At 41.1% G+C, this 27,770-nt stretch overlaps 1 protein-coding gene across 8 annotated transcripts in view; it reads left to right on the plus strand.

Annotated features, from left to right (window-relative positions):
• ATP10B (ATPase phospholipid transporting 10B (putative)) overlaps positions 1-27,770 on the plus strand; it is a 282,836-nt gene that overhangs the window by 39,450 nt on the left and 215,616 nt on the right. For 2 of the 8 annotated variants that reach the window (XR_004314267.1, XM_032465151.1), the window contains exon 1: positions 7,379-8,076. The exons of 2 other annotated variants lie outside the window; for them this stretch is intronic. The gene's annotated coding sequence lies outside the window, so the exon portion shown is untranslated. Of the gene's footprint in view, positions 1-7,378; positions 8,077-27,770 lie in introns of those variants that run through there. 4 more of the 8 variants (XM_032465144.1, XM_032465145.1, XM_032465149.1 and 1 more) reach the window with 4 other exon arrangements.

The following is a 27,770-nucleotide window of genomic DNA, read 5'->3' on the forward strand; positions in this document are numbered from 1 at the left end:
TGGGACTTTGGCCAAAAAAAAAAAAAAAAGAACGAAAGAAAAAAGAAAAAGAAATGTGTCGTGAAAGATTTGGTAATGAGGCTTTTAGGCTGAGTCAGTCTGTGTGTGTCTGGAGCTTCCAAAGGCCATCTGGGCCACCACGTGGAGAAAGCCAGCCTAAAACACGCAAGGAGAGAGCTAGTGAATTGTTGGAGCCCTTGGATCGCTGAACGTTCCAGTTCTGTGAGGAAGTACATTTCCCTTTTTGCCAAAGTAGCTGGGTAGAAGTACAGGGATCATGGTGACCTCACTGCGACAGTGCGAAGTGGCGGAAGGACACTGGGTGAAAAGTTGTAAGATATTCCCGGCAGTGACCTTGACTCATGACCCGCAAGCAAACTGCTGATTCTTCCTGAGTCTGTCTCCTTTATCAGTGATACGCTAACATTGGATGCCTTAAAACCTGAGGCCCTATTTTATCTTCGCTTGTTTTTCCAAGTGTGGGCGAGAGGTTCTTGTCTTGTTGCAGAAAGAATTCAGAAATAAGACACGGAGGTTAAGAAGGCAAAGCAAGGATTTATTAAGGGACAGAGAGCATGCTCTCAAGGAAAGGGCGGGCAGACCCAGGTGGGTGGCTGCCCCGAGCTTCCTTGGCAAGCTCGTCATGTGACTGCAAAAATGAATGGGCAGAATATTCATTGGTGGGGAGGGGTGTTGGGTCGTCTTTCCTGATCTTCATCCCAGCCCCACCTTCCCAGGTGGGGAGGGGAGGGATTTTTTGTCCTTGTTTAGTCTTGATCAGGAAGTTGGATGAAGTCATAATGAACAAAAGGTTATATTCAGAGGGGGATATTATAAGCGAAATGTTACATTTGGACGGAGGTCATAATGATCGAAAAGTTACATTCGAATGGTGAGGGTTCCTGCCCTGCCCAGCATTCTGCCTCCAGGACACTTGACAACCCAGAAGGTATGTTTTTTTTAATCAGTCCGGAGGATCCTGTTTTTCTTGGTCTGTCCAAGGACCCCCATTGTTCTCAAGATGTATGGTTTTTTGCCATTTGGCCCATGTCCCCCTTTCTCATATCTAGCTACCTGCCTGCTCTAACACAAGTCCCATTGCTTAAACTCTATAAATTCTTAGTTATCTCTCACCTAGAAGTCATAGGGTGTGGTGAGGCGCACACACACTGCTGTTCAGTACATCTAGCTAATGCAGGGTCTTCATTTCTAGATGAAGATCACATTTCTCTCTTCCCAGGTCTCACTCCACCTCTATCTCAAGCAGCTACCTTGCAAATATGTGTTATTAGACAACTTTAGAGCCTGCCCAACAGTGCATGTTTGGCTCTGAGAAAATCCATCCCCTCTACCACGAAAGTCAACTTGAGTACTCGTATTTGATGGAGAGAAAATTATGCACAAAAGCCACTATGTGATGTCTCTTACTTAGTCTTTATCCTTTATAGTCATAGAATGCCTCTTCCAATCAGTGATGGCTACACAAATGCCCAATGCAAACTTCTAATTCTTTGAAAAAGGGTATTCACAGCCATGACACTCCAGCATAAGCATGTGTGTGCTAATCCACTGAGACTAGAAATTCCACTTTAAACTAGCAGCTATATCATAATTCTGCTGAAGGTTCTGTACTATTTGTCATTTACCTCCCAAACCAAGTCAGAAGTATTACATATGGAGATCGGCATGTCTTTGGATTTCTGTGTGTGCAGATTGTTAAAACTGAACAATTTTAGAAAATCCTGAGATCCTCCCTCCTGACATTCTGCTGTGTGGCAAGTTGCTCAGGAAAAGTCCCAGTTCTTGGTATCCCAAAATACTGATTAAGCCTCACACGAAAACCAAGAACTTACTTGAAAAATAGACGATGTCATCATTATTTATTGGCTACAGACATAACAAGACCGGTGGTATAGACTGACAAGTGAGTTCTCCTAGTCGCTCCTATTATATCTACCTGTCAACTGACTTAACTGCTGGTGTACCCAGATATTAACAGACAGGGTTCACTAAGTGTTAATAGCCACTGTGTGTAAACTCTGTAGATACTTACATAGCCAGCCATTTATAACTCTCATAACATCCTAGACATACACAGAGATATTTATGTGACTTGTAAGTCGTTTTTTATCTTATTAGCCTAGACTTGTTAAGACTACCTCCTTAACAGTTCATTTTCTGAGACCCTCTAGTTGATTGGCCATGTAAGCAGAGAGAATTTGGAAACCTAATAGGCTGTCAGAGAGTTTGACAATCTCTAAAAGTTGCAACTTTCAACTTCTAAAATTCTCCCCTAAATCTGATCAGTGATGTACTGAAATTAAACGTGCTTGCAAAACTTTGTGCAGTTTCTCTTTTCGCAGTTACACTCAAGGAGAGACCTTTTGCTCTCATTTAGAATAAACCTTGAAATTAGGTCTGTTGTGCGTGTGATGATCCAGTGGGAGCAGCTCTGGGCTGGGACGCTCCTGGCCTGTGTCACTTCTCTGTGCCTGGACTAGGAAGGCAGCCTCCTGCTTGTTCCTGTCCCTGTGACCCCCCTTAATGATTCATTCTAACTGACGCCAAATGGACTTTTGAAATTGACAGGCTGGCAGGTGTCGCCAGATCACCATCCCAGTTGCAAACCCCCCATTGGCTGCTTCTTGGGATTAATAATGACAGCAGTAACAACATTAATGATTGTGGGAGCCAACGCTAACTGGATTTACTCTGTGCTAGGCTCTATGTGATGGAGTGTACATTTTCTTTTAATCTTAAAAATAAACTCTCTGAAAGTTCACGATTGTGGGAACTGAAGCCCAAAGACGTCAAATGACTTATCCAAGATCATATGGCTAGTGTGTGATGGAGCTAAGACGCAGTCTCACATCTGTCTGACTTCAGTTGATACTCTCAGCCATGATACTACCCTGCCTTTTCTTCTCAATGAAAGACAGGCTCCTTGGCCAGTCTTTCCTCAAATGGAAACCTTTCATTTGTTCTCATAAATCTCTTGTTACTCTTTAATATACACCCTCTTCTCCAGCTCAGTCTTCTCTTTGTTTTGTTTGTTTTTTTTTTTAAGTCATATTCCATCTTTCAGTTCATTGGTTTTTCCATTTCTCCCAACTTTTCCACTTTGGCTCTTTTCACCTTTATGTACTGTACCCATTCTTGTCATCCTTAGTCATTCAATGAACAGGTCATTATTAAGCACCTGCTAATTGGTTATTATCCCTGTCTTCCATAAACTCACTGACTAGTGGGGGCATCAAATATGGGGTGGGGCGGGGGCCGTTCCAGAATAGAAGTAGCTGAAAAGATGAAAGTGTTCCTATTCCAGTGCCTAATGCTTCAAAAACTATCAGTGAAGACTCAAAGTCCTCATCACTTCATTAGATCTCCTGTCTTCAGGGTTGACTAATCTTATTTCTCTCCAGTAATTTATAAGCTTTTTGAGCATAAAATAAAAACTTATGTTTCTTTTGTATCACCTTGCCTTAGGAAACCCACTTACAAGTTTTAAGTGCTACCTACCTTTGCTAGAGAATTTCTTGGTGGCATGTCTGTGTTAAGTAACATGAGTGTCTCTATCTGGAAATACACTTTCCAATATATTGAAGGTTATTGTGCTGAAGGATAGAGGCACTAGAGTAGAAACCAGGAATTTAAGGATCAAGACTAAGAGCCTCTGATGGACGTGTGCCATCTGATAAATATCCTCTCTCAGGATAGAAGTGACAATTTTTGCCTTTTGGGCTTCATAGAACTATTGTCTTAAGCTACTTAGGTAAGTGACATCAAAGGCTTTAGAAAGTATATTCTCTACCAGTGAGTCTTAAAATGTGGTCTGAGGACCCCTAGGGGCTCCCTGTATCGGAGTTCAACCAGAGATATAGAACCAGTAGGTGCTACATATTAAGAGATTTACTGCAAGGAGTTGGAGTACATGATTGTTGGACCGGCTGGGCAAGAGTGACATCCATCGCGTACGCCGCTGGGCAGGCGGCTGGAATTCTAAAGCAGGAGCTGAAACTGCTATCTCAGATGAAATTCTTTCTTCTTCTTCTTCCCGGAAGAATGTAGCTCTGTTTCCAAGGCCTTTCGGCTGATCACATCAGGCCCTGTTTAAGGTGGACTGAGTATGGACTTCAGTCACACCTACAGAATACCTTCACAGCAACACCTAGCCTAGGCTGCATCACAGAACTTACTTGGTGGCAAAGGACCGAGAAGTCACCATCAGGAACACGAGCCGCTGCTTTTCAGCTGAGCCCATCCCTCCCCCTCAGTACTGTTCAGTATGAAGCCTTCGCAGCATTATTCTGTCTCTGCTTTCTAAAACTACTTCAGAGATCAAAGTCATTGATGGAGGCCCAGACCGAGACGTCACACTCCTTCAAACTGCTCATCCTAAGAAGTTTGTTCTGCCACTATGCAGAGAAAGAGCAAAGCTTAGGTTTGGGGAGAGGTAGACAAGACTCACCCAACTCCCCTCACTGACTCCATGAGTCAGTCTTGTGATGATCTTAACCCGTTACCTCGGGAGTTCAGGAGGCACCTAAGGCAGGATTTCTCAACCTCAGCACTGTTGGTATTTTGGGCCAGGTAATTCTTTGTCATGAGAGGATGTCCCGTGCAGCTGCAGGATGCTTGTCAGCATCCCTGGGCTCCACCCACTAGATGCCAGTAGCATCCTTATCACAGTGTGACAGTCACAGATGTCTCCAGATACTGCCAAAAGTCCTCAGGGAAGGGGTGGGGGGAGTAATCATCCCTTGTTGAGAACCACTGATTTAGGGGTGTTCGTGCATGGCCCTTGAAGGGTCTCTTACATCTTTTTAGGCTGCTTACACTGAATTCTTCATGGGAGCGTTCTGATAAACGAAATGTGTTTCATCATGTAACATCTCCAGAGACACTTGTTGCCCTGGGCAACCGCCCCACTGTCCACCCCCTTGCCTCAGTCCTAAAGGAACTAGTTATGTGGCTAATCTCTTCTATTACCAGTTCCTCATGGTTTTATTATTGCTCAATGCCTTCTTCCAGCCCTTGTTCATTAATCCCACCCCAGTGCTGTAGCTGGGTAACGAGCTAAAAGGCTTCAAGTTGCTTTCTAGTCCAAGTTCTTAAAACATTATGTTGCTTTTTCAGTGAAGATTAATCTAGACCCTTGCCTTTCTCCTGATTAAAATTAAGACGGATAAGCATTGGCTTATCAAAGTGACCACAAGAAGATTCTTTCCCCACAACTTCCTCTATTTCAGTCTATCTGAAGGATTTTATTACCCTGTCTTTTATGCGAATAATTATGTCAATCTACTAAAGTTGTTGAGAAATTGAATGAGTCACATTATGCAGAGTGCTTAACCCAGTGCTTGGCACAACGTAACCACTCAATAGTAATTATAACAATTATCACCAGTAAAATTTGCACAGCCTAGAGGAAATCATTGGCCTTAAGCTTATGAACTTAATCCTGATTGTATGATGCGGGTGGGTGGGAGATGTAGGGGGCAGAAGTCTCTGTCAGCAATTACTTCTTTAATTGGCCATTTCAGGGAGCAAGGATGTAAAGACTAAACCCAACAAACTCTAAAATCACGCATGCAGAGAAGGATGCAGCCAAGGTGGAAAGCAAATACACGCAAAATGAGTAATCCACTTAAGTGTAGAAAAGCTGACTGCAGAAAAGGGGAACTGCAGAAAGCTCTGTGATGTGTGATCTGTTAAGTGGATGGATTAGGGAATTCCAGCAGCCAGACAGGAAACATGGCCCCTCTAACAAAAAGTGAACATAGTGTTAGCTGTCTAGTACTTGCTGTTAGGGTTCTAATTAGCCAGGCAGCGGTATTTAATTCCAGTGTCATGATACAAATAACGTGCCACATGCTTGTTAGTATTTACAGTTTCTAAGCAGCTTGGAAGATGGGCTTATGCTCTGAGGACTCCGCATCCATCAGTCAGCATGATATTCCGAGAAATACTCTGGACTCTCTTGTCCCCAGATTGCATGTGCCTCTCTCTTTATTGGGGAAGTGGAGAGGGAAAGAGCCCTGGTTCTAGGAGTGAGGAGATGTGGTTTGGGGTTTCGTCTCTGCCACCAACTTCCTGTGTGGCCTTGAGCAGATTTACTAATTGCTCTCAGCTTCAGTGTCCTTCCCCACAGCACTAGGAAGCTGGGCTAAACAACCTCCAGTTCTGATGGAGATTAACCACATCTGTGACTCTAGGTCACACTAGTGCCGTGGGACTCTGAGAAAAGAGAGGGAAAGAAACAAGGGCTTGCAGAGCATTCTTGTCTTTAGCAGATGGGAAACTGTGAAATGCCAAGTGCCTCCGGAAAAAATTCTAGCCTGTCCAAATTGTTAGACAAATTTTATGTTCTTAAACCTCCTGGCTTGTACCTTACAGTTACAGCTATTCATGTGTTAGGGGTTGTGAATGTTTCATCCCTTCTAAAATGTTCATATCCATATTTCTTCTTAGTAGTCTGATGGGATCCAATGGTGCATGTAAGTTCACGGTTAACATAGTAACCAACCAAGATCACATGGAAAGATTGTCAGGAAGCTAAATATTTTATGTTCATTTCTTTTCACCTCCTTTTTCTTCCCAACATTGTCAATATTCCCGTTTTTAATCTTCACATAGGCTTGTTACTTGTTTTACCTTCTCTTTTATTTCTGTTTATCACCAATAACTATCCATCAATATAGCAACTTATTCATAACATTTACCTCTATTAGCCAAGTAACAGGTAACTCATTTTAAAACAAAGATAGACATGGAAGTTTCCTTTTAAGGGTATAAATCAAAGTTCTCGATAAGCCCATGAACAGTTCTGATTTTCTGTATGTCTGAAGTATTTACATAATCCATAAGTACGATATATTGCTCCCACTTCCCTTACTTTGTATAATCAAAATGTAATCGATAAGGACCAAGACTCCAGCAAAATGGGACTTCTGAAGCTTTGAGGGCAAATTCATCACCAGCAGGCCCATAAAAGTCACTGCAGAGAGTCTTTGCTTTCTTAAGTGCCCTTGAAAAACCCAGCAACTGAATTATGTTCCAGGCCCCCAAGGAGTGATACAAGGTTATAATTGTCTCACTTAATTACATGCACATCGAAAGGTAAATGGACAGAGTCTTTTTTTTTTTTTTTTTTTTTTTGTACCACGTACAGAGAATAGAATCACTTGTGAAGTTTGATCTTGCCGGCTCACAGAGTCCCAGAGAGTAGAAATGTAGGCGAGGACCATGTCACACAGCGATGGAGCTGTGAACACGCACAGCCGGGCCAAGGACACTGCCGGCACTGTTCTGCCCCGGGCCCCGCACCCACACTCAGGCCATTCTTCCCCTTCTGGCGGGGCCCTGGTGATGCAGCTTATTGGTCCTTTCTCCTTCATCGGTCACGGTCATTTTTTTCCTGGCCATCTTCTTCTCTGAGTTCCCAGGGGACTGAGTGGAAGGCCTCGCGTTGACTCCATCAGATAGAATCAGAGAAATGAAAAAAGCCATAGGAAAGAGAAGTGGGCTTTCAACCAAGCTGTGCACGGGAGACAGTGCCTCTTTTGAGCCCTGTCTTCCGTAGTTTCTAATGGAGCCCGGCCGGGAGAGACGTCAGCTTTGCGAGTAAGTAAAAGCATCTCGGCCCTTCCCATGGATTAGGGGAAATCACTGCCTCCTTTGGTCACGGATTCTTCGTTTTGAATCAGGCCCGGCGTAGAACTAGTTTTCTTTGTACCGCATGTGAAGTTTCATGTGGCTTGCTGAGGGTGAGACTCACATTTCTTTGTAACAGAATGTTATGTTTTCCTTTGATTTCATTAGGATGAGCCTGTGGCAACTGCTGCTTCCTCCTGCAATGGAGTTTGCAATTTGAATGGACCTTAATATGTTTTATGATAGATAATCTGTCCTGCCTTCATCCATTGCAGCCTGAGGAGGCAGATGGAGCTAGTGTCTTGTTTCTCAAAGCAGAGGAAGACTACAGCTTGAAGGAAGAGAGCGAGATCGTTGTAAGGCTTTCCAATTTCATCTTGACGAACTCCAACGCTGGCTCGTGGCAGTGGTTTTCAACTCTAGGTGGGAACTGTTGGTTTTCCTTTGAGTTCCAAGGAGAAAATCGATGCTTAAAGAAAAATATGTTTGTTCCCTGAAATATTAACTACTTCCAGAAAAAAAAGCCTTGTGCACACAAGTATTTCTACGGTGATTACCTTTAGTAAAAGCCTACCCTGGTGTGCTGTTAGGGCTGGGGTAACATCTCCAAGCGCAAGGTGAAAAGTAAACCTTGTTTTCATTGCTCTGGGCAGTGAGCTGTGGAGCCTGCAAGAATTCATATACCTGCTGGAACCCATTTGTCCTCTGAATTTGCCGCTCAATTCTGGTCGAGGTAGCCAGAGGAGAATCCAAAATTCTAGGGGAGGAACTTGACCTCCAGGGCCACTCTGGCACCCTCCTCCCTTCTCCTCCAACCATCCTTTCTCTGTTTCCAGATCTTGCAGACAGACAGTCTAGAGCACTAGGAGTGTCGCTCCGTCAGCAGATGCACTGTTACGTTGAGCCGTTAATCAGGCAAATTGCAGGTGGTGCTTTCTTTTCAGATGTTGCTATAATTACTCCTCAAACACCCACTGAATTTGTCATTTCCTTGCCATCGATGGCTTTTAAAAAATTTATCAGGTAACTTCTTAAATTCTATTTATATGGATTTAAACTGTATTTCTACCTTGGAGGGTTCAGGTTCCTCCAGTTGTTACCACGTATTTTCCCAAGAGTATAATGGGCTGACTTCACATATAGGTGAATTAATAGGCTCTGGAAAGACTGAAGGTTGAAACCCACTGCTGAGTTTGCAAGCAAACCATACTCAGCCTTATGCTGAAAGATGGGCGTTATCATTTGGAGGCATATGGTGCTAATAAATCCAGTGGAAGGAGTCTGCCATTCTCAAAGGCAGAACTAGGAAAGGAACTTGAGCCAGCTGCCTGGTTTACAGATGGTGAGACTGGGACTCAGAGAAATAAGTCTGAGTTACTGAGAAAAAACAACAGCCAGAATCCAAGACTCGTGGCTCTGGATCCAGGCTTGGTTTTTCTACCATCCTTGTTCTCCAGATGGCCCTTGGCATACCAGAAGGGGATAAAAAAAATTCTCCTTCTTGACTTGAGTAAACGAAGACAGGTTGGATTTTGACCCTGGCTCTACCCACTTAATTGCTTCCCTAAAAGTAAAACTTAGCTAGACTTTTTAAAATCCTGGTTTGAACCTAGGGAACTCTGTCTCGCTTACTGATTAAATATTACTGATTTCTCCCTTTCCAGTGACTTTGTTTGAAAATTTTCTTTCAAAAGTTGCAAGCATCTGCAGCCCCTTCTCCTTCTCATCTTTTAGTTTTCTACAGAATACAGTTTTATTAAGAGATTGAGTAAATAAGGTAGTAACAGTAGTAGTGAAGTGACTTAGTGGAGGAGGGGGAGACATTGAAATTGAACTTAGAATTGAATCACTGTTCTACTCTGTGACCTTAGGCAAGTATTTAGTCTCTCAAATACTCACATTGTGAGTGTGTGTGTGTGTATGTGTAGAATGCAATGGCTGGCTCACAAAAGGCATTTTATAATTGTTAGTCATTACTATTAATTGGAACCAAAGAGAGGGAATATTAACTCATGGCATTCATTAATGTTACATAATATCTTAATGTGTGGAAAAAAGGAGAATCTTATTTTCTCCTTTTGGTATTAATGATCACTGGCTGCTGTTAATGCAAAGAGCCTTGCAGATAGTAAGCCGCCTAGAAACAACCTGAATTACTGGGCCTGGAGGAAGTACTCAAATCCCCCAAAGTGACTGATGGCTACTTGGTGTTGTATTTGTATCAATTTGAACTCACTAGACTGAAGAAACAGCATAGGAGCACAAGAATACATTGTCTCTGCCACATCTGCCCGTTTCAGTTAAGTGCACCAGATCCCCGGAACCACTATCAAACTTGATGGTGAAATTTTCACACACACGCCACCATCCATTCTCTACCTCCTCCTCCCCAAGTACAACCCAGAGCAGTGATTCTCAAAATGTTGTTCCTGGCCAGATAGTTCAGCATTCTCAGGAATTTGTTGGAAGTGCAAATTTGCAGGCTCCACTCCAGACATGCTGAGTCAGACACTTGGGAAGACTCAGATACGTGTTTCTCACAAGCCTCCAGGTAAATCCAGTGCCGACTGGAGTTAGAGAACCAGGACCTGGAGAAGCTGCCAGGTGATTTAGGTCCACCAGTATTTCTCAAAATGAGGAGTAGGGACCGGGACAACACTTACAATGATCTCAGGTACGATAATGATGACTTTAGGTGACACCCTGATGTGGCATCATACCACTGGATCACATAGTGAAAGTTTACTGTCTTGACCCTTAGATCTCAGTTTGATGTTCATCTCTAACCACTGCTAATCTCCTTTTTCAACAGAGAGTAGGATGCAAACCTGGTGTAGGGAGCAGCAGTGTCTAAAATTTAGTGGTATTTTTGGTTTGTTTGACCTTCTACTTAGGGCACGTTAAATTTGTTTTACATTTAAGTGGTGATAAAGAGTTTCCTTTATAAATCTTTTGTCAATTTAAAGAAAAGGTGAAGAAAACAATAATACAGTTGGTATGTGGAGATAGCAAAGAAATGGGATGTGGGGGGTGAGCGCATTCAGAGAAACACTGATATACCAGAAGGAACCCAGTTACACCCACACTTTAATTCCATTTGTGGCAATTATTAGCTATACTACTTTCTTGGTCTCAGTTTTTTCATCTAATGAGAGTGACACTGACATCATAGAAACAGTATGAGAATCTACATACAAAAAGTGTGTGCTGCAATCCTCAGAAGATGGTACCTGCTTATTTCATACTTATTCCCTCAAGCTTTTTTTAGAAGCCAGTTTGCTGTGTGGCCTTCAGAAGATAATTTTTTCTAGGTTTCAGTGTCCTCATTTAGAAGCCAACAAAATGAGATTTGATCTCAAAGGCCCCTTCCAGCTCTTAGCTAATAAGTATGTACATGAACTTTGTATATATGTGTATACATATATGATAAATGCTGGATTCCTTTCCTTTATATAGGCATGGTGTAGACATAAGCAGCTGTATTTCCCAGCCATAAACCTTGAGTGCTTGGAAATAATATTTAAAGTGGATGAGCCATGTTGCGGGGGGGGGGGGAATCAAGTCATGAAGAACGTGCACACTGATGTACATTTCAGAGCTCGGAGGTAATTTTGTTGTATCTTACTATCAACTGTCAAAGGTAAAGCAATACTGAGGCTAGAAAATAGATTGTCACGGAGGTTCCTGAGGACAGGGGTTTCCATGAGTTGGTGTAAATATATTCAGAGAGACTTGTTCCTGCTTAATAACCCGCATTTTTCCTTCTGAATTGCTGATATGTTCGCTTATAGCATTTGAAAGGCAGCTTGTCCTTTGCTGTCAGGTGAACTTGATAGAATAATAGAAAATCCCGAAAAATTCAATCAGATCTTGTTGCTTCTCAAGGGAATTTCTTGACTATTTATTCTATTGAAGAGGAAAAAGAGCCAACAGGGTTTCTTTGGGCTTGTGCAAAATGCTGACCAAGTTTAACAGTTCAGGTACCAGTCAGCAGGTTCCACGTGTGGAGTTCTGACTTCTCAGCATCCACGGGATGGAGCTGCTAGGATTTGGGGACCCTTTGGGCAGGTGAAAGAAATACCAAGGGGTTACTACAGGATTGCACAGAGGTGGTCACCATTAGCTTGTTTATTGCTTATAGCTTTCTTGTCAATCAGGAGACCAAAAATCAAAAAAAAAAATTGTGAAATTAATTTCTTTTAATCAGAGTATGAAATAGCTTGCACTGCCTTCCAGGTAACTATTAAAAAGTCCCAGAAGCTTGATCTGCTCATGCTCAGATATTGGTAATTCTAATGAAACACTCTGGTGAGGCTATTCAACTTGATTCAGCCGTCACTTAATTGAAAATTACTATGTAATTTTACTATATAAAATTGCCATGTAATAATATTACTAAGACACAGGGCATGTGCTTGAACTCAAACAAAGGTTCAAGTTCCTGTCTTCTCTTAAAGCTCTGGTCTCCTCATCTATAAACTGAGGATAAAATGTTCCTACTTCACAAGATTGTTCTGAAAATTAATCAAGAAAATGATGGAAATAATCAGAATAGCCAATATTCACTAAGCACTTCCTTCCATCCAGGTGCTTTTCCAAGGGCTAGGATTGTTTAAGCCTGGATGAATATCTGAAGTGGGTACAATTATTAGCTGCAGGTTAGGGAGGTACGAACAGACCCCAGAGAGAATTTAACTAACTTGCCAAACATTATGCAGTCTGGCTCCAGATGCCTCCTCTTTTAAGGCATGAAAACTCTTGATATTGTTCTCAGCATTTCATAAGAGATGAGTCATGTGCAATTACAGACACTGGGCCGTTTTTACCTATGTAAATAGTAATTTGTGTGATTCCACTTCATAAGCCTTGAATATGGATTTAACAGTAGCTACAGTTGCTACTGCCAATAATAATAGCAATAATAATACTGATTTTTATCTTTGAATCTTCTTAACATAAGGAATGTGGGTGGCATTTTATATATGTATATACACACACACATATACACACACACACACACACACACACACACATACATACACATACACATGCACAGGTTGGCAATAAGGAACTGGTAAACTCTTGGTCTCAGTTTCCACATTTGTAAAATAATGGAGTTGGTCTTTTCCAGCTCCAGTAGTCAAAAGGCAGAGCTTTAAAAGCTGTTTGTGGAAAAAGACCATCTTTTTGTCCAATCCATCTTCAACCAATAACTATTAATACTATGAATGTCTAGCACATAGTTCGTTCATACATAAGGCAAGTTTACTAATCACACGTTCAAGTATCTTAGTAGGGTTAAATTGATGTATCCTTTCCTAGACACATATTCTCAATTTTGATACTTCCTGTAAACCAGTGATAAACAGTTCTTGGACTTGCACTGGCTCATGGTCTGTACTTTGAGAAGAATTAGAACTCTATAATATATATAAATAAATTCTTAAAGAGAATTGTGTATGTTTCCCTTACCTTTAAAAATAAATTCGTTGGAGATGACAAATGAGTATCATAAAAAAAAAATAGGGAATTTTAAAAAGGAAAGCCACAGATGTGTGAATCAAACAGGATCCCTCAAGGCATTGAGATAAAATAGAGAAAAGAAAGCAGGTAGAGAAAAGGACCAGAATCTGTTAGTACATTTATTTTAAATAATTGTTCTTTATTTCACAGTAATTAATCACCTTTCGTGTTGTCACGTGTGAAGCACTAGGGAATTAGAAATGAGACGTGGCCCCTGTCCTCCAGGGGTGCACAGTCTAGCCAAGGATGCCACAGATAAGCGTGTAATTATAGAATTGTAGATAAAGTTTTAAAAGGAAATAAAAAAGGAAGAAGTACTAAATTTGGCTTGGATATGAGAAAGGACTTCACCCATAAGGGGTAATTTCTTACATTTTGTTGTTTAGAATGGGTTTTCTATGTTTAAAAAAATAAAAACCTTTTTATTCATGTATATTTTATACATAAACATACACATTGTACTCATCTGTGTCTACAGCTTCATGAATGATAACAAAGTACACCCTCCATGTGGTCACTTGATCAAGAAGCCACCACTAGGTCAAGAAATAGTTTTTAGGAGCTTTCCTGAGGCCCTGATGTGCCCCTTCCCATTCATAGCCCTCTCCCTCTTCACAAATGTAGCCACAGTCCTGTTTCTCTGTGTTGATGTATCTCTTTGTTGATATTCCCATGTTGTTCAGGCATTGTCTCTTGACCTCAGTGAGCATCTTTAGGACTGTTATTTCAAACTCTTTATCATGTAAATCACTTATCTCCATTTGATTAAGATCTGTTTCTGGAGTTTTATCTTTTTTTTTTTCCAACATATTTCTCTATTTCTTCATTTTCCTTGACTCTGTTGGTTTCTGTACATTAGATAAAATAGCCACCTCTCCTCGTCTGGATGGAGTGGACTCATTTAGGAGATAAACTGTCAGTCAGCCCAGCCCAAGCTTTTGGCTGTGTCAACTGAAATAAATGCACAGGCTAAAAGTTGAGACTTACGTTTTATTTGGCGGACATTTCTGAGGACTCGAACCCCTTCGAGCCCAGAATGACAGCCTCTCAGATCCCTCTGAGGGACTGCTCCGAAGCAGTAGGGGAGGAGCCAAGATATATAGAAGTTTTACAACAAAAACCAGGTAGTTGGAACATTAAAAGATTACTTGTTAACTAAAGAAAACCAGGCATCTCAGGTTAAAGAATTTAGTGCTCTCAGAAAGCTCTGAGAAACTGCGCTGAAGAGGTAAAGAAGGAGTCGGAACATATATGACCTTTTTCCTGGGTAAACATGTAGTCAGTCATAGAAAGGCTATTGCTAATCACAAAGAACAGACATCTCAAGTTAATTCTTTTAGTGCTCTTCTGTTTATGGGGAGATGCAAAAATCTGGGGTCATTTGAAATTTTTCCTTAGATATCCATCTTAAAAATCTAGGGCCAGTATCCTGTTTTTAACCATTCTGAGTTCCCCTCAGGGCATGAAGTTTAACCGCACCAAATAACATTTAAGAATATCCGCTAATAACAGGAGTTCTCAGACCCAGGAAACACTCACCCAAATTTGTCTGGACTCTCTGAGAAGGCAAATGGGAACAAGGAGGGTTCTGCTTTTACCAAAGCTCTGCTTCCTCTTAGAGTAAGGACCTAAGAGGGAAGTGTGCTCTGGGACCCTTCGTTGGTCGCCAAAACCATCAACTTAAAAAAAATTAAAAAAAAAAAAAAACCCACAATGTAAAAGTTGAGAATTTTGTTTTATTGGAGGTAACTGAGCACTGTAGCCCAGAAGACAGCCTCTTAGGTAGCTCTGAGGAACTGTTCCAAAGAGGTAAGGGAGGAACCAGCATATATAGGCATTTTTACTTAAAAAAAAAAAAGTGCAGTCAAACATGAATAGGTTACTGCTAATCACAAAAATCTGACATCTCACGTTAATGATTTTAGTGCTTTTCTGTGAATGGGAAGATGGAAGAACCTGAGCTCATTTAAATTGTTCCTTTGATACTCATCTTAACTATCCTGTTTTTCGCCATCCTGAATTCCCCTCAGCATGCACCACTGAGGGGCAGCTGCAGTGGCTGATGGCTTGATATCAGGCAACATTTGTCATTTACTGAGGCGGTAGGTGACATTCTTTGCCCACAACAGGCGACAGTGAGATGCAGGCTGATGGGAGCCAGATCCCCAGGCAGCAGCTGGGAGAGTACGTAGCCAGGGCCCTGCTGGGGGAAAACGGGGGAGCTGGTCTTTGGGGCCTGATTTGTGTTCGTGTGTGCTGCGTCTGGGTGCATAAATGTGCAGCTGACTCCTGAGCCTGTTAATGACTGCTGCTGTGTTTGCTGCAGTCCTGTGGGATTTCTGAATGCAAGCACCTTTCTTTGGCTATCAGAGCCACGTGGTCCAGGGCCCATCTCTTGGGTGGCACCATGAAAGCTGGGGTACCTCCAGGAAGATACTGGCAACGTGGAGCAGGCTAAAAGGCCAGCAGAGGTGTCCGCAGGCTCTCCTGTTGTCCCCAGTGGGCCACAGTTAGATCCTAGAGGTGCGCTAAGTGCCCTCAGGCGGCAGCTTTTAAAGTGTGCAAATAGTACTCTTTCAGGAAAGACTGAAATGGATGTTCCTGTTGGCTCCCTCCGCGCTGAGCCCTGGAGGCAGAGCCAGGTAACTCTTGTTGCTTTGTTTGCTGCTGTCCCCTTGGACTCTTTACATACAAGCCCCGATGGCTGTCAGAGACAGGCCGTCCTAGGGGTCTGTCCCTTGGGCCACAGCCACAGCCCCAGGAGCAGCAGATGTGTGTACAAGCTGCCAGGGAGATACTGGCAGTTTGTGCTGGACTCAAGTGAGAAGCTGAAGGCGGTGTTTGCTGGCTTCTCTGGTCCAGGGAGGAAAGATGTTAGTCTGTCAGCCCCTAGATGGGTGTTAAATTAGAAACCTGAGCCTCAGGCAACAACTATAAAGTATGCAAATAGGCCCCTTTCAGGAAAAAATTCCATGGAAGATGGGAGTTTTTTGCCGCTCACTCTGTTGAGTCCTGGGGGCTCGCCACCAGCCCCTTAGGAGCTGTGTCTTTGTTTGCTATAGTCTTATGGTTATTGTGAGAGCAAGCCCCCTCCCCATTGGCTTTCAGAGCTAGGTATTTTGGGCCCTCTCCTTCTAGGGGGAATTGTAAAAGTTGGGGCACTCGATGTGGGGTCCAAACCCTTCACTCCTTGGGAAGAAGCTGGGAGTCGGAAGTTCTTTCCCAATTGTGTAGTACTGTGTCCAGGGTCAAGTTTATGGGGAAAATGTGTCTCAGCCTTTCCTACCCATTTTGATGCGAGTCAGATGGGTATTTCCTCCTGTGTTTATAGGAGTCCTTCAGCTAGCGTCTGGATTTCTTTCAAAGGGAATTGCTCCATCGGAAACCTGTAGATGTGGTGTGTTCAGGGAAGGACATGAGTTCAGGAGACTCTCATGTTGCCCTCTTGGACCAGAACTCCCATAATATTTTGTATATTTCCTTCACTTTATGTAAAGTGTTCATCTGGTTCTGGTATCAAGGCTCTGCCAAGCTCATTAAATAAATTGGGAAGTGTTTCCTATTTTTCTATATTTTGGAGCGGTTTTTATGAAATCAGTATTATTTATTCCTTGCATTTTAGAAAAAAAAATCACCAGGGAAGCCACATGGTCCCTGAATTTTTTTGTGGGAATGTTTTAAATGATGAGTTCAATTGTTTTGATGGACATATGGCTATTCAGATTTCATATGCAAGTAACAGGTTTATTTTTATAAGAATGTGTCTGTTATCATCTAAGTGTTTAATTTTATTGATATAAAGTTGCTCATAATATCTTCCACAGATATTTTTGCCAGTTAAATCTTTAATGATATTTCTTTAATTCTTTTTGTTGTTGTTGTTATTGTGTGAAGGAAAAGCCAGGCTGGGCTAACAAGATAACTCATAAATCTAAGTGTAATAAGTGACAGTTTACTGATCTAAGTTCTGCTGGGCCACCTCGTAAATCTGAAGTTTAGTGTCAGTTTACTGGGCTAACAAGCTAACTCATAAATCCAAGCTCAACAAGTGTCAGTAACGTGATCTGTTCCTAATAGTTAAGTTCCAGTGTACTGATTCCTTGGTTTTGCTGTTCAAGCCTTATTGGCTAATAGCCCCAAGCTTGTAATTAACCCTATAAAACCCCATGCACATGTCTTGGAGGTGCTCAGAGCTTTGGAGCAGAAGCCCCTCTGAGCCCGCTGGCATAATAAATCTGAGTACTCCAACCCTCTGAGTGGTGCTTGTTTCTTGCTGGCCTGTCATTTCCGTAACAAGTGGTTTTTAGAGTCTTTATGTTATTGGTTTTTTTTTCCTCATGATTAGCATTTCCAGGGATATGTTTTGTTAGTTTTTTCCAAGTGCCACTTTTTGGACTTTAATCTACTGTACACGTTTTAAAATTTTGTTAATGTTTTTCAATTTACGATCTTTGGGTTTCGTCTCCTATTTTCTTATTCCCTTGAGAAAGCTGCCTGGATAATGGATTTTTAGCATTTCTTTTTTCTAGTGTGTGCACTTAGGGCCTCTAATCGTGGCTTTAGTTGTATCCCACAAATTTTGATGTGCTGAAGTCCTTATCATTCAGTTCAAAATACCTTCTAAACATCCAATGTGGTCTCTTCTTGGCCCATGGGTTATTTAGTAGCTTACTGCTTAGTTTGCAGATTCGGGGATATCTTTTCTCGTTATCTTCCTGTTATTTATTTCTAGTTTATACTTATGATCTGAGAGCATCTTCTCTATGATTTAAATCCTTTGCAATTTGTTGAGACTTGCATTATGGTCAGCATATGGTCTATTTTTGGTGAAATGTTCCACATGCACATGAAATCCCATGCAAGATTAAGAGTATGTGATCAAATACTCTTGTTCATCAATTAATTAGATTAGTGCTTTCTCCCTTTCCCCTTTAGCATGATTATATTACTTACTTCAAATACAGTTGGGTTCATTTGTTTTCAGCTTGCTCTTACAGGTTTTCTTCCTTCCCATTCTTGTCAATTTAATATTGCAACATGTAGAACGTAAAGCTACTTCTAAAAAATCAAACTGTGCAAAAAGGTTTACTCAGAAAAGTGTTACTTCCTCCTATATCCCTTCTACCTATCCCCATGTAGTAACCAACATTATTTTTGTAACTTACTCTTCCTGGTTTTTTTTTTAAAAGATAAATAGATGTACATGTGTTCTCTTATCTCTTCTTCTTTCTTTTATACAAGGTAGCATGTAAGCTCTTTCATAATTTGCCTTTTTCATTTAATTTAACAATATCTCCCAGAGATCACGTCACATCAGTTTATAGAGCTCTTCCTCATTCTTTATTTACAGCTGCATAGTACTCTATTGAGCATAGGGGCCATATATTGAAGCAATCGCCTATGCTTAGACATTTAGGTAGTTCCCTAAAAATAATACTGTAATCAATAGCTTTTTGCATATGTATTTTTGTCCTTTAGTGGGGCATATCTTCAGGATAAATTCCTAGGAGTGACTGAAGAAATTCCTAGAAGCTACATTGAAGGATAGATACATATGTCGTCTTATTAGCTGGTGCCAAATTCCCCTCAATAAGGGTTTTGCGTTCCTACCATTTTGCATTCCTACCAGCAATGCAGGAATGTCTGTTTTACCACAGCCATGGAAACAAAGTGTATTGTCATGCTTTTGAGTTTTTACCAGTACAATGAGTGAGATGTAGTATTTCAGTGAACGTTAACCTTGTATTTATCTTAATATGAGTAAAGGAGTGAAGCTGAATACATTTTCCTATGTTCAAGGCACATATCTTTTTGTAATACCTCTTCATGTCTTTTATCTATAGAATTTTTATCTATAGAATGTTTTTCTATAGAATTGTTAGTATTTATGTTTTTCTTCAAGTGTTGAAGGTCTTTTTGTATATTAGAGATACCAGCCTTTTTCTGTGATACACACGACACTTTCTCTTAGTCTGTCATTCATATTTTTGCTTTGCTTATGGTGTTTTGTTTATTGCCTTATATAGTCAGTGTATCATTCCTTTATTACATCTGGATTTTTTAGTCATAATTAAAAATATTTCCCTAAATCCAGACAGTAGAGGAATCCATGCACACTTTCTTCCAGTACTGATAGTTTTATTTTCTACATTTATACTTCTGATCAATTTAGAGGTTTTCTTCTTGTATATGACATTTTTTTCCTGGACCCCTGCTGACCCCCCACCCCATACACACACACATAGCTCTTCCTATTTACTCTTTTTATACTTATCCTTGTATATGTATTTTTTCTTTAATAGCTTTATTGAGGTATAATTGACAAATTATAAGATGTTTAAAGTGTACATTGTGATGATTTGATGTATATGAGTATTTACTTTTCATGTGAACTTTAGTCTCAGTATATCTAGCTTGATGATAAAGCCTGTCAACATTTTTGTTGGGTTCCATTAAATGTACAAATTAACATAGTGAAAATGAGAGCGTGATTATGTTGAGGCTTCCTAAACAAGAACGAGGATTATTCTCCCTCTGTCTCGTATCTACTTTTATGTCTTTGGGGAATATTTCTAGTTTTCTTCATAAAAGTTTTTGTCATTTCTAGTTAAGCTGGATCCTAATGCGTTTTCTGTCTTTTTTCGTTGCTGTCATAAATAAGATTTTCTTATTCATTCTGTCTTTCAACTGACTATTATTTATGTACATGAATGCTACTGAGTTTTGTTATATTTTTCATGAAGCAGTATGGTTTTTAGCTTTATATAAGATGTCTTTTGCCCTCATTTTATGCTTTGGGCTTGAATTCTACTTTGGTATGAGGATTTCAATTCCTTCTTTCTTACTGTTTTCATTTGCCTCTGGTAAATCTGTGCATTTCTTTATTTTTAGCCTTGAATCCTTGCATTTGAGCTATGTCTCTTACATACAACATTGAGTTTAGATTTTCATTATGGAGAGATTTGAGCATCACTTTATTTTAATAGAGGAGTTAAGCTCATTCATGTTTATCCATATGACATGTTTGGTGCCAAGTCTGTCATTTTGCGTTGTAATTTCTGTGAGCTTCATATTTACTTTATTTCTTTCTCAATTCAGCACGTCGTCTTTGCCATTTTTCCCCTGTGGCTATTTAAGAAGTTTTGTGTTCCCATTGTAGTGTTTAGCTTGGTATTTATAGTCTCCTTGATTCATTCCCTTTTGTCTTATTTATTTAACCCTTTACTCTCTCAGAACTCTCAGTGGCTCCCCCATCTCAGAATGAAGTCCAGTATCCTTGCTACAGCCCATGAGACCTGTTTTTTGACTATTCAAGTATCTGACTCTGAAGTTTTTACTTAGGACTCTACTCACTCAGTGAACTGCCGCCTCATGACTTGCTCGGTCTTCCTCGAATATGTTCCCATCTCAAGGCCTCTGCAGTTGGGTTATCTCTATAAACCATGAATGTCCTTCCCCCACATTTTGTACTACGTACTCTCTCACTTCACTCAAGTCTGGAATCAAATTTTATCTCATCATCAAAAGAGTCCCTGACCCCCATATTTCAAAGATCACTGATACATCCATCGCTAGGTCCTGATCCTACACAGTTTTTCTTCAAGTCATGTGCCACCACTTGCCATTGTTAATACAAGTCACACATACTGAAGGCCAAAGAAAATATCTGAATGGTCTCTTCAACCAAAGAACCTATTTACCATGGCATCTTGGCATATTAAAATGCTGTGCAGCTCAAATTCTAAAACTTGAAACCCTGGGTTGAGGATATTGAGCATCTCAGATAGATGGCAGCACTGGTAAGGTATTTGGCACTGAAGACACAAATGGCTTGACAACCAGATCACAGCCCAGCCTCTAGGCTGTTTCCACATCACAATTCAGAAGTTTCACCCACATCTTGTTTTGATGGCATATGTGAGCCCGCTTTCCGACATTCCCGAGACCTCTCTAATTGGAATCTAGGGGAAGGGTCCATCCTGAGCCCATGAGTGAAACCATACAATGTGAAAACCCCAGAGCGGAAGCCCATTGCCAGCTGCCCCGTGCAATCTTCCAAATTCATGCTACACAGAGCAGAGAAGAGCAGCATCGTGAATTGATGAGCTGGAGCGTAGTAACCCAGGGCTTCCCCGTGTGTGCCAGACGAGAAGGCAGTTGGAGCGGGCTTCTAAGTACCAGTATCATCTTGCTATTCTGGCAGAAGTTTGTGAGTGAGGGACAGCTCCGTCCCAAATGGTGCCTGCAGTCTCTGGCTGCACTGCAGGGTCCTGGAAGTGATGACCTCGCTCAGACTTAGATGAGATCAGGACTACCTTTATAAACAGTAGTGGTGATTGTGTATTGGTGAGCTAAAGATAAGTGCAGGAACGTCTCCAGGGCAAGGATGGGATGGAGAACAGATCATGGGGAAATAATTTTTAAAATGGTTCTCCAGGGCTAAGGGATAAACCAGATGGTTATTATATTGGAAAAATGGGGGAGAACAAATTAGAGCTATTTACATTTCTGCTCTAAAGGCAAAGCCTGTATTTTCTGTAGGATGGCTTCTTTGCTAAGGGCTATTAACTTGAGAGCGGAGAAGTACCACCAAATGACATTTTAATGGCCAGCATAAAAAATGTGTTACTTGGCTGTGATTTCACTGGAAAAAATGTATCTTGATAAAGAAACCTTGATCATATTTTAGAAGCTCTGTTAGGTCCTTCTCATGAAACAAAACAGCAGCAACATTTTAGGAAAAGAAACATTAGCATGGATTTCCCTGTCAGAAACTACTCAATTCAGCAAATGGTGAGCAAGCCCTTGCTGTGTTCATGACACTGTACTAGGTACTAAGGGAATATAAAGAGGAATAAAATATATCCCTTGACCTCAAAGGATCTGTAATTTTGTGAAGAAAATTCCAACAGCTAAATTTTCTTTATTGTATGATAAGAGATGTTAACAATATACAAATGACCTGCCTCACCCACATTTAGAGTAGCTGATTTTTTTCTTTTTCACACCTGCTTCAAAAGGACCTTTCTGGTTGAAGAAAGAAACCCACCCCCAAGTTATTTCTTAGACAGACAAACAACTTAGCAACGTTAGACCTATGTAATCAGCAGTGATGAGAAAACAAGATGGACTGACTGATGAGGTGGAAAGACTTCCGATTGCCTGGATGTGTGATAAGACAGGGAATTCATATGCCTAGAAGCCGAACAGTGATTTTTTTCCCTAAGGGTTGTTATACTTAAAAACTCTTAATAAAAAGAAAATTGAGACATTAAAGAAGACATTTTCAGCTTAGCAAGGGGATATTTGATAACTCCAGGAAGGGACTCTATTGACAGAACCTCATAGTTCAGGGGAAATCTGCAAGAATTAACAGCATTATGGAATACAAAGGAGGAGGAAGAAATGATGGGTAGAGGTGGAGCATGAGGAAGGAGCCTTGGAGGAGGTGGCATTTATTTTTGGCTTGAAGGTTACGGACGGGCCAAGACCATGGGCAAGAAGGACTGAGTCAGAGGAACCAGAGGGAGCAAACACATGAAGCCTTGAGTTTGCTAGAAATCTTGCGGGGGGGGGGGGGGGTGGATAACTAGTCCGTTGAGTTGCTAACTAAGGAAGCAGGGGTAGTTTGCAGCTAGTTCACTGAGGGTGTTCATTTGAACTGTATTTAATAAGCAGTGGAGGAAATGTAGGATATTAAAAAAAAATGCAGTGAAATCGGGGCTTTAGAAAGAGGACTTTGAAGATGGAGCAACGCGGAGGACAAGTAGGGTACATGGGACGGTAGTTTCAACCAGAAGCGAGAAGCACAAGGACTCTGTCTCAGGTGGTTCTCTGTGAGTAACTAGCACGTTACCGAGCCCGTGGCAGGCCTTCCGTAAATACTTCACTCAGCCAGCACTTGATGGTAGCAGGTCTACCTCATACAAGCATCTCCGGAGGCTAGAGAAACGGAGAGCCATTCCGCTGTTTCCAAGAAACTTAAAATCTTTATTGCTGAGTCATGAATTGACAGGGTTTTGAGGGTTATCCGAGGTTCAGTTGTCTTTTTTGAAATCTTTTGCAGTCAGGACCAAACTTCAAGAATTAGTCACACAAAAGATTATAAGTTGCATAAAACAAACAAACTTGGCTCTCTGTTACATTTCCATATTGCTCCATTGTTTTTTTTTTTTTTTCTGTTGTTCCACTGAGATTAAAATGATGTCTAGGAAACCAGAAATATCAGATCTAACTACAAGGGTCAATCAGGAACCCTAGGAAAGACCTGTTTTGGGGGGCAGGGGCATATATTTCCAATGCATGAAGAAAAATCCCTACCTTGAAACCAAAACCCTAAACCAATGTCCAGCTTCCTTTTTAGACATGATCCAAACATGCACAGTGTGGGTGATAGCTGCTTGACAGACAGGACTTAGGAATCGGGAAGAGGGAAAGACATTTTTGGTTAAAAATGTAATGGTAATATTTATCATCATAGTGCTGAGTGTGCCCCGAGCTTGCCTTCATCCTTAACCCCCGAGGAGAGAAATAAACTGGACTCAAGCCAGTGGGTCTAGATCCAAATCTACCACACGAGCTTGTTCCTGATGCAGGTAGGAGGTCCCAGGGAACAGCAGGCTCTATCAGACTTTGGGCAGCAGGGAGAGGGGACCATATGCTCCTCTCGCCACTTCTGCTTGTCATTTTCCACTCCCCTTGCCCCTGCAGGTGACTGACAAGCAGAAGTTTAACATTCCTTCCAACAAAAAGCCACCACCGGCAGTACCTCTCAGCTTGTTATTCAACAAGCACACAGTCTGTTTCTGAGCCACTGTTGGGAATTAGAATTGACAAGTCAACCCAATCATTTTACTCCCCTCTCTCCCCATCACCGTTTTTCTTGGCCGCAGCTTAATCCAGGGTGTAAGAAACAGGACTCTTGCTGAGGAATTCTCCCTGCCTCAGCTCTATAACTTCTCTTCTGGATATCCTCCCACTGAGCATGTGTTCAGAGGGACTTCTCACCTCATCAGTAATCTGTATCTCAGCTGTCACTTCTTTTTAAGGAACACCTTGATTTTTTAGTTTCTAGAGAACACACAAAATAAAGTCGTACAAGGCAGTGAGAGGCAGCCACAAATTCTGGTCAAGGATACACTGAGATACATACAGGCTAATCTTCTGGCTGTTACCTTTTCCAGAAAGAACTGAGGATGCTTCGGTCTTAGAGGTCCTCAGTCCTCTTCATCCTCAAGGAAAGATTTATCATCGTAACTAATCCCTGTGTGGGCTAGAGAGCATGTGTGAAAAATTCCAAAGTGAATACCACAAGGCTCCTGACCGAAGAGTTTCTCTGCTTGATGAGAATTTATGTTGTAAACTTGGAAGAGGCACCATCACTTAAGCCCCCTGATTAAGATTTTATTTCATTAAATTTTAAGCATGGTTCACCATATTGACAACACCTCTCTGCATTTTTCAGTTTCATCCATGTTTATCTCCACCAATGGCATCTTATAAAGAGTGTTGCCCTGAAAAGGCAACATCCTTTTGTACAGATTGATTAAGTATGTCTTTTAGAAATGAACACATATATATAGGTTTCTGCCACGTCCAGCCTAAGACTGAACTTGACCATCCTGGACAGCATGCTCGTTACTCTATAACAGCATTATGTCCATGACAGCATAAGAATATACTGTTGCTTCTTGAAAAGTTGCAAGTGAAAAAGTCTTTTCTCAGAGAAGACAGTGTGTCTCCCTCCCCCTGAGGGATAACTGTTTATCCTGGAATCACACTGCTGGGGTTGAGAAGTCCACCTCCTACACACAGGCTTTTGGAAACACTGTTGGGATGGTCACTACTTAATGACCATCTGGAGACCCTGATTGTACAACTGCCTCCAAATACGGTAGAACAATTATGGCCGATAAACCTCAGGATGTGCATGGACTTACATCAAAGTTTTTCCATAGAGTTGAGGTTTCCCTGTAGAGTGTTTGAATTATACTTTAGCTATTTCACATGGAAAAATTCAGAAAGTTTGTTTTTAAAATCTTTTTAAAAATTGTAAAGGACATCTTCTTATTGCCAAAATGTTATGTTACAAAGTCATACAATGTAAAATATGGGTCCTTTTTTATAGTCTTCATTTTTTTGTTGTTAAAATTCATCATCTCTGTGAATTGTCCACTTTCCTCCACTAGATCCTGTAATATATTTATCACAGTTAAAGTCTTTGTCTTCTAGTTCCAGCATCTGAACTGTGTCTGTTGACTACTTTGTCTCTTCATTGTTGATTATCTTTTCCTTCTTTGCCCGTTTCATTATTTTTGGTTGTATGTTGGACATTGTGCATAAAAGGAACCATAGCATGAAACAAATGTTAACTCCTTGAAAAGATCATGACCCTTTCTCTTATGACTGATGATGTGGAAAATTGAGTCAGTCGGATCACCTAATCTATAATTGAGCTGACTCTGAGATCTGTTGCAGCCTTAGTTAAATTCAGTCCACCACTGACTTCAACAGATTCGAGGGCAGGATCCACACTGTGCCTTCATCAGGGCTTAGGATCTTATTACTAGTGAGAATCTTGAGATTTCTCTGTAAGTGTCAGCTCTCCAAATCGTGGGAGATCTCTCTCTTCTTTATGACAGAAGCTATCAGTCTTCTAGGATTTTGTGCTTTGTGAAATTTCCTTACCATACTATGCCACCAGACTGTCACCTGCCGTGTGGAAGACTGATGCCTTAAAAAAAAATGGATGTCTTACACACTTGATGGAGCCCCATGCTCCTTAAGGATGGTCTCTATCAGGTCTCCTGTCTTAGCACAGGTTTGGGCACTCTAACCCTGTGCACTTGATAAAGATGCTGTGGGAAAGATGTGCAGGTGAGAGAGTCCTTGCTTTGATTTGGATTTGCTCAGGGTTCTCATTTGTCACGCCAGTCCGTACCCGGCTGTGAAAAGATCGTTAGGAACTGGGCTCGTTCCTCTTTACCCCCATCTATGGCAGGCTGGCTTCTTTTTCTGCCACACCTTCAGGAATGAAAGGACTTGTGGCATTGTTCCCTCGCAGGAATTGCTAATCCCCTTCTGCTGATTTCATTTAGATTTCTTTGTGTCCTCAGTGTTCCAATGACTTTTTTTTTAGAAGTATGATTCTTGTGGCCTATCTAGTTTTATCTTATTGTCAGGGCAGGAGCAGCAGTCTCTTACAGCATTCTCTATTCTATGTGGAAGCAAAAGTCACACATTAAAAAATTGAAAGTCGTCTTTCTTGCTCCCCAGATGCATCCATATGTGTGTGCCTACACATACACAACTTTCATTCATTCATCCATTCATTCATTTCTCTATGTGCATGTATATTTGACTTTTAAAATAAATATTTAGCCTGCCATGCATTCTTTCTACAGCTTCCTCTTTTTTTCCAACTACGTATTGTATGCACATTTCCCTGCCGATACAGGTAGAGTTACCACATTCTTTTGAACACTTGTGCAGTATTTCATCGTATTAGCTGAACCATCATTTATCCAAGCAATTTCTTACTGATGGCCATTTAGTCATAAAGTGTTTTAATATTATGAATAATGTAAATTCATAAACAGTTGTACAAAAGGCATGCAGAGTCTTATGAGTATTTCTGAGGTTGAATTCCTAAAACAAAGGCAGCTAGTTTGAAGGTGTTTACTTCTTCTAAAAGACGGCATTGAGCACCATCTAATTTTTCCAAATAGCTCTGTGACATCAGTATGACGATTATCACTGTACTGCAGAGATTCCCCGATCACTTGTTGACAAGCATTGGACTCTTTGACCAAGAGTCCATGCTTGCATAAAGGCCTGAGACCAGAATAACCCAAAGTAGGTTCTGTGGAACACTAGTGCCATGACTGTTTCATAAAAGGGAGTTCTGTGGCCTAGTTAGATTGGGAAGCCCAGTTACACTCTGTTCACACACCCTTCTCTCTTAGAAATTCAGAATATAGTTCAATATACTGAAGACTCTGTGAAGCCATGAAGAATGATTCTGTTGAACTTGATTTAACCCAGTGTTTTCCTCACCTACTGATCCAATAACTCTCCATGCCTGTTAGATGTTGACATCATCTAGAAAGAAGACAGAGTGGGAAATGCTGCTCTAAATAATTTGGTTCCTTTAAAAATAAATCCAAATGTTCCTCTTTCTTCTGTCTCTTCCCTTGTGATGGACTTTCAGCACTTCTCACAAGTTACCCTTTTCTCCTAATCTCTGAATCTCCTAGTCCAGAAAGACGACTCCTCCTTAGAGATGAGGAAACTTCATACTTGTTAGAACGGTTGCTCAAATAAAAATAAGCAGACTTTAAACGGAGGAGGCCTGATGAGCTCTCCCATGGGTCAATGAGGAGAACTTTCATGCCTGAGTTTGGCCTTTCCAGAACTCTTTTTTTCCCCCAAGATTCTTATCTGTTACTCTCCCTCAAGTGAAATGTAATGTATTTAGCTATCCCCTGAAGTCCCGATATAGGGAACTCTCTTGCTTACTGAAGGCTTAGGCAGGGTGAATGTATCCAACAGAAGAGGAAAAGGAGGAAAATCTGGTAATCTTATTCACAATAAGG

This window comes from Camelus ferus, chromosome 22, assembly GCF_009834535.1.
Source record: "Camelus ferus isolate YT-003-E chromosome 22, BCGSAC_Cfer_1.0, whole genome shotgun sequence".
Classification (NCBI taxonomy): domain Eukaryota; kingdom Metazoa; phylum Chordata; class Mammalia; order Artiodactyla; family Camelidae; genus Camelus; species Camelus ferus.